Genomic DNA, 7,917 nt, shown 5'->3' with positions numbered 1-7,917 from the left:
GTACTAGTATCTATGTGTTCAATCTCTATCTCTCTCGTTTTCTTGAGATGCCACGATCTTGATGTATCACGAGCTTTATTAATATAGATGAATCATATGGAGTTTTCCCCTCTCTATCTTCTTGTGATGAATTGAGTTTTCCCTTTGAAGTTTTCTTATGAGATTGAGTCTTTAAGGATTTGAGAACACTTGATGTATGTCTTGCGATGAGATATCTGTGGTGACAATGGGATGTTCTATTGATCCACTTGATGTATGTTTTGGTGATCGACTTGCGGGTTCCGAGACCTTGGGAATCTATGCATAGGGGTTGCCACATGTTTTCGTCTTGACTTTCCGGTAGAAAATTTGGGGCACTCTTTGAAGTTGTTTGTGTTGGATTGAACATGATGAATCTTAAATTATGTGATGCATATCGTATAATCATGCCCATGGGTACTTATGGTGACATTGGAGTATTTAGGTGACATTAGTGTTTTGGTTGATATGTATCTTAAGGTGTTATTTTAGTACGAACTCTAGGGCTGTTCGTGACACTTATAGGGATAGCTCATAAGATTGATTAGAAAAGATAACTTTGAGGTGGTTTCGTACCCTACAATAATTTCTTTGTTTTTTCTCCGCTATTTATGACTTTGGATTGAACTCTTTATCGCACGTGAGGGATTTATATATGATTCAACTATGTTAGTATTGTTGAGAGAACTTGCACTAGTGAAAGTATGGACCGTAGGCCTTGTTTCCAAGCATTTATACAACGTTTTGCTCGCTATTTACTATTTGTTAGCTTGCTGTTTTTATATTTTCAGATTACAAAAATCTATATCTACCATCCATGTTACACTTTTATCACCATCTCTTCGCCGAACTAATGCACCTATTCAATTTAACATTGTATTGGGTGTGTTGGGGACACAAGAGACTCTTTGTCATTTGATTGCAGGGTTGTTTGAGAGACACCATATTCATCCTACGCCTCCTAGGGATTGATAAACCTTAGGTCATCCACTTGAGGAAAATTTGCTACTCTCCTACAAAACTCTGCCCTTGAAGGCCCAACACGAGTCTACAAGAAGAAGGTTGTGAAGTAGACTTTAGTGACCCATGAAAGTCTCCCACAAGATGTAACCTCAAGTTAGTTGCTACCCTAATATCCTAGTAGGTCCGTGAGAAATGAGGAACAATGCCCTGCAAAAAGGCTTCCCAAGACCGTTGTCCCAATGTCACAACCATGAGAGAATTTGGGCCCCAGATAACCTAGGTCATTGTCTCGGGCATTGAAAAAATCTCGACATATTTCTAAAATAAACTTTGGCCCGGGGAGCAACATAGTCCAAGCCCAAACTGACTCACCTCCAACACACAAATAAGCGGCTTCTCCCCCTCCTTGATGAACCAGTGCACGAACCCTAAGCCATCGTTGTTCCGCGTGCCCCGCCGCTCTGCCAGCCGCCGCCCGAGGCCACCGACCTCCCTTCCATCTTCCAACGTTCGTCGTCCCCCATTCTGGCACCCTGTCCAAGTGCTGCCTGTTGCGGGTGCTACCTTGTCCGCCCCCCAGTCGTCGGTGCCATGTCCGACGAGGGCGTGAGGCGGAGAGCCGGCGAACCCGGCTAGGGTGTGAGGCAGCATGCCGGCGACCCCGGCTAGGGCGCAAGGTTGGAACCTGTAGGATGCCCGACGAGGTAGTCCTCGAGTTCCCCTATTTTTGTTTGTAGATGGCACTACCAAATTGTTTGATTTTAGTTGCTACATGCCATTGTATGTGTGTTTTTAGATGTAGAAACCGATTTTGACATTGAGAAATTTTTGTTTCTCTAAAATTTTACAAGAAATCAAGATGAGTAAAAGAAACAACACATTGGATTCTTTTTTTTCAAGTACGAACCAGCGAAACCACGGAAAGAGGCCCTTCAACTCAAACAACTGATAATACCCCTAATGTTAGAGCTGAACTCAAACCAAGTGATGTTGAATTGGACCCCTGTAAGAAAATACCCATTGATGATTTAGATGTAGACATTAGATCTTGCTAGAAGGGAGTAAATTATTATAGGTCCTTGCCAACCAACTAATCATACATATGAACAGATTAATGGTAGAAGCTTTCATAACTATTGGTTCGATAATCATCACGATTGGTTAGAGTATAGCATTTAAGTAACCAAGAGCTGAATACTATGGTATTGGAGCATTCATGAAAATGGATTCAAATCTTGGAAGGATGGGCCTAAAGTTTTTAATCAACATGTTGGCAAGCATGATGGTGCTCATAATAAATCTAGGCAACATTATGAAGATTTCAAAAATCAAAGAAAAATCTGCCACATGTGTTTTATAGGGGTTCTCTAAGCAAGAAGAAGAATACAAAGCTCGTATCTTGATTATATTGAGTATTGTCAAATTTTAGATACTACATGCTCTTGCTTTTCGTGGTCATGATGATTCTACTAGCTCAATGAATGAGGGTAACTTTTTGTGGTCATGATGAGTCTACTAGCTCAATGAATAAATTATTTGGGGATGCATGAGAAAAACATAAGTTGACTTCACATAAGACACATAAGGATTTATGCAAGGCTTGTGCAAAACAGACTACCAATGTCATTATTGAGGAGATTTGAGATAGTAATTTTGAGTTACTTGTCGGGAGTCGAGATATGCATCGACGAAGGAGCAAATGGCTATGTGTATGAGGTCAATACCTTTGCTTGTATTGTATGAGTGTGTTCTTAAAGTTTTTATATATTAATCCTCCTCCTTTGTCTATTGTAGGTATCTTAGCAAATGGGTGGAGGTGAGTGAGAGATTTATAGCAGTTGAGCATGTTCCTGACATGAGAGCAACTTCAGTGAAGACAACTTTGGATGGTATTGTCGGGACCCCGATCCTAAGCCATAGGAATCCAGCCTGTAACACATCGCATCCCTTTGCGGTCTCACGCACGGTTAACTCCACGGTTGCAGCCTTACCTTAGCCGGGACCGTTTGCGTCTTTTGACTCACGTATGCAATAGTGTCGCTAGCATTCCAATGTCAAAGAACCCGGATCGACATGTCTAGTCATAAACCAAAGTGGTAGTACCGCACAAGCACAGGCATACATGACCCAACAAAGCAGGTGTCGGTCACCAGCGAGTGTAGACGAGTCGTAGCAAGCTACAAGGACTCCATTACATTGCGTGACATTTCCCCAAAGGGGACAGACACAGCAGCTGAGAAGGACACATGCCGGTCAACCAATGTGTCCGGAGCAGTAGCGAACTACCAAGGCTCATTGGATCACAAAGGGGCATTTCCTTGTAAGTAGTGCTACTAAAGTTCACGACTAGGTAATCGAACCCCATACATATCAAGTACGACACACGTACGCATGACATACCGATATGTATAGATACATCGATGGCATCACAACATAACCATAAACATACAAGCTTTATTTAAGAGGCTCGGAAGAGCCACACACATAATATTACACATTAAGGGTCTCACGACCCATAATAGCAGTCATTCAGTTACAAGCCAGCGGAAGAATTTAAACTGTCTGAGTACAGACAGGGCAACTAGAAGGCACATGGCCTGACTATACTACAGATCCAACATAGGGCCAGATCGTAGCTGGGACACCAGCTATTCGTCGTCGTCGATGTCTACGAAGAACCCTCCATTAGGGTCATTAGCAACCTCTACAACATTTATTAAGCAAACATGAGTACGAAGGTACTTAGCAAGACTTTAGGATAACTAACTACTCATGCAAGGTATCAAAAGGGTATTGTGGGGTTTCATGCGGAAAGCCAGCATTTGACTCGTGGGTAGACAACTTGCATTTTTAAATAATTTTGACAACTTGATTTCTCGCACACGAGTCCACTAACACCACAACAATACACCATCGTGGAATCATTCCGTCTCCATACGGAAATGCCGTCCACGACACTCACGCTTATCTTGACAATTTTATGAGTAGGCATTGAAGTTATCTATGAACAACATATGTCTCCAAGTAGTCCATATCCACGGACGCGGCTATTCGAATAGATCATAACCCTGCAGGGGTGTACTTCGTCACACACGTTCTCGCCACTTATCGCCATGTGCACGTCATGCACCTCGGCAACCTTCAAGCGGAAGCCCAGCGAGGGAGTCGGCCACGACCGTTAACCATACCAGTACCTAGTCCAGGTTTATCGCCTATCTGAGAGTAACCCGCACGAAAGTCCGGCCGGGGTTTCCACCACGGCCTCAAACGATGTGCGCAGGGTTCCCAAGCCCACCATCCGGGTGCCACTTGGTACACCGTGCCACTACCTACCGCATCATAGCCCACCTCTCAGGTCAGCACTATGCACGGCCTCCAGCATAACTATAAACACCAGAAACTACTTGCAACTCCTGGACCGAGTACTAAGCGATTAATAAGTCGAGAGGGTCAATTAAGTATCCCAACGTGTGGTAGTATCTAGTCTTGGATTACATACACGGAACTCAGTTCCTAAGGACGGTTCCAATGAAACAACCCGCCATGTACTCCTACACAGCCTTTGACCGGTACCTTTACCAAATCAAGTTCAACACACGACCTTTGCTTACCGAACACATTCTCACAATTATGTTCATCTCCCAGATGACAGACCATACACAACTCTAAGCATAGCATGCATAGCAGGAAAAGGCACATCATGGCTCAAGCAACTACCAGGTATGCTAGGTTGCCCCACACGTCAGTGGCTCAGGCCAGCTGAGATCCACCGGTGGCGAGGTCGTCCTCGCCGGCGGGGAGCCTCCGGCGACCACCAGAACGGCGGAGGGGCTCGGAAACGGCGCACAAGGGGCCAAACTGGGCGCGGAGAGCACCAGAGGAACGACACATCTCCCGCAGCTCCATTTCTGTACTTAGCCGTGGCTGATCTGACCGGAGATGACGCCGGCGACGAGCTTGGCGGCGACCAAGGTTTGAGCGTCATCGGGGTCTTTGATTCCGAGGGAACTACGCACGGAACTTAGCTCCTATGGCATCTACGCGACGGCCTGAAGCTGCTGGTGCCCTCGGAAGGACGAGCTGATCACCGGTGGGCTACCGGCGACGAGCTGCAGCGGCGGATCTTGCTGGGCTCCGGTGGAACTAGGGCTAGAGGAGGGGATCGACGGGGAGATCTTAGGGGAAATGACCGCATGCTCACGCGGAGTGCAGTGGTGGCGGTAGTCTGCTCGGGGACGGCCTGGAGAGGGAGAACGTCGGCGGCGATCTTCGGTGACCCGAGGAAGAAGACGACAGCTGCTCGTCGTTTCACTGCATCTCGGCGTCGGGCTCGTGGCTAGGAAGCTTCAGGGGGTTGCGACGGAGCTAATGCGCGGCTCAGAAGGAAGGGAGGTCGGCTAGAACGACGATGAGCTCGAGCTCTTCTCGGGCTCTAATGGCGGCAGAAGAAGGGAGGAGAGATCCGAGAGGAGGGGGAGAACTGGCGCTGGGAATGGATAGCCACGGGCCCCGGGAGCTTATCCCCGGCCTTGCCAGCGCGAGGCAGCGGCCAGGCAAGCGCACAGGTGCGTGGCCGCGCCGGAGAACGCGGTGGCCACCTCCTGCTGCCCACTGGCGGGGAAGGAAGACGACAGGAGCTGAGATGGGCCAGGCCATGTGAGCGAGAGGTAACTTCTTTTCCCTTTTTTTTCTCTTTTTGATTATGTTTTTCTATTTCACTGATTTTCTATTTATTTCAACTCCCAAATAAATTGTAAAATCTATGTTAAGCACCCTAGAATATTTGTTGGAATATTTCCAACCATTCCTAAAGTTTTCAACAATTTTGAAAGTTTAAAGTTTCTGATTTCAAATTTAAAGCTTGAAACCAGTAGCTTTTTGCATTTATTTAAAATGCTTAAAGTGTCAAGAAAATAGTTTTCTTCAATGCTCATTTACTTTCATGATTTAACAGAAAGTTTGAACTTTTCTTGAGGCCATTTTGGATTCATTGATTTTAACTTAGTTTGAGATTTCCTTTATTTAAAGAAATGGCTAGGGTTTTGAGTTTTTCCTTTACCACTTTCTTGTTCTTGTTGGAAGATTCTTAGATGCAAATGCAAAGAAGACATGAGCACAAGACTTAGTTGCTTAAGGTGTCAGGGATGTGACAGGTATGTAGGAAAATCTTGGCTTATTTATGTCTAATTTGAGAGGACGGGGTTGTGATGGGGCTTCAAACACGAGAGAGGAATTTCGTGGCTTGTAGAGATTGATCTAGGAGGAAAAATCCTTATGCTCATTATACGCATTGTTTTGCCCATTAGTTACATTTAGTGGTTGTTGTTATTGCCAAGTATTTTTAATGAATAAGATATTTTTTGAGTACACAAGCATGATTATTAACATTGTTAGCACATGGATTCCTTCAAATTTGTTCTCATATTCCATCTTATGATTAGATTATTGGGCAAGACTAACAATCTGTCACAATGCTTGCAAATGAAAAATCAGCATATTATATGTGTTGTTTGATTGATTAGAACCATGTTGGACGATATTCAAGAGATAAGGCAAAATGGTTGGGATGAGCTCTTTAAAGAGGTAACAGATTTTGTGTCAAATACAACATTGTAGTGCCAAATGTGAAAGATACAAGAACTACTAATGGTGTGGGATCGAAAAGGGATGTCTAGAGGGGGGGGTGAATAGACTACTTGGGAAAATAAAAACTAACCTTTTCCCAATTTTATTGGTTGGGAACTTTTAGCAATTCTAGCATGTCTAGGTACCCTATACATGCAAGTCAACAAGTATGGCAGCGGAAAGTAAGGACATGCACATGTAAGTAAGGAGTAAAGATAGGAAGATCAAACACAATGGGGACACAGAGATTTTTCCCATGGTTCCGATAGGTGGTGCCATCGTACGTCCACGCTGATGGAGATTTCAATCCACGGAGGGTAACGGCCACGAGAGTCCCCGGAGGGCTCCACCCACAAGGGGTCCACGAAGAAGCAACCTTGTCTTTTCCACCATGGCTTACGTCCACGAAGGACTAGCCTCACTCGGGGTAGATCTTCACGAAGTAGGCGATCTCTTTGTCCTTACAAACTTCTTGGTTCAATTCCACACAAAGTCGGAGGCTTCCAAGCGACACCTAACCAATCTAGGAGACACCACTCTCCAAAAGGTAATAGATGTGGTATGGATGATGAACCCCTTGGTCTTGTGCTTCAAAATATAGTCTCCTCAACACTCAATCACTCTCTCACAGATTTGGCTTGCTACAAGAGATTGATTGGGTGGAAAGCAACTTGGGCAGGCTAGAAATAAGGATTAATATGGTAGGAGTGGAATATCTTGATCTCAACACATGAGTAGGTAGTTTTCTCTGATAAAATAAATGGGGCAAGTGTTGGCTTGTTCTGAGTTCTCTCTCTGCGAATGAGAGGGAGGTGGAGGGGTATATATAGGTTTCTCCGACTAGTGCAAAATGTGGCAACTTTTGGTGTTTCGGTGAGACTCATATATAATTCTCGGTGAGTCTGATTTGGCTAGCCTAGGGAGTTACCCAAACACGGTGGCTCCGATTCATAAAACTCGTAGATTCTGATTTTAAGCAAAAGGATATGAGGGAGTTGGTCACTGTTTTTCGGTTGCAACAAAATCAAACTTGGTGTCACCGAGAAGGTAGGGTTGGCTCTAGATCTGTCTAGGGTACAACTCGGTAGGGCCAATTTTGGGAACCTGGTGATACTTGTGATCTGCGTTGGGTTTTCCATGAAGAGGAATAGGTGATGCAAAACAATACTGGTAAGTATTTCCCTCATCAGAGAATCAAGGTTTATCGAACCAATAGGAGCAACAACCAACCCCCATCTTCAGCGAATGCACACAAAGAAGCAAACACTTGCAGACAACACGGGTAAGAGGGTTGTCAATCCCCTTGGACTC

Source organism: Hordeum vulgare, chromosome 1H (assembly GCF_904849725.1).
Source record: "Hordeum vulgare subsp. vulgare chromosome 1H, MorexV3_pseudomolecules_assembly, whole genome shotgun sequence".
Classification (NCBI taxonomy): Eukaryota; Viridiplantae; Streptophyta; class Magnoliopsida; order Poales; family Poaceae; genus Hordeum; species Hordeum vulgare.
The sequence above is the reverse complement of the archived record's forward strand: the minus strand, read 5'-3'. Positions refer to the sequence as shown.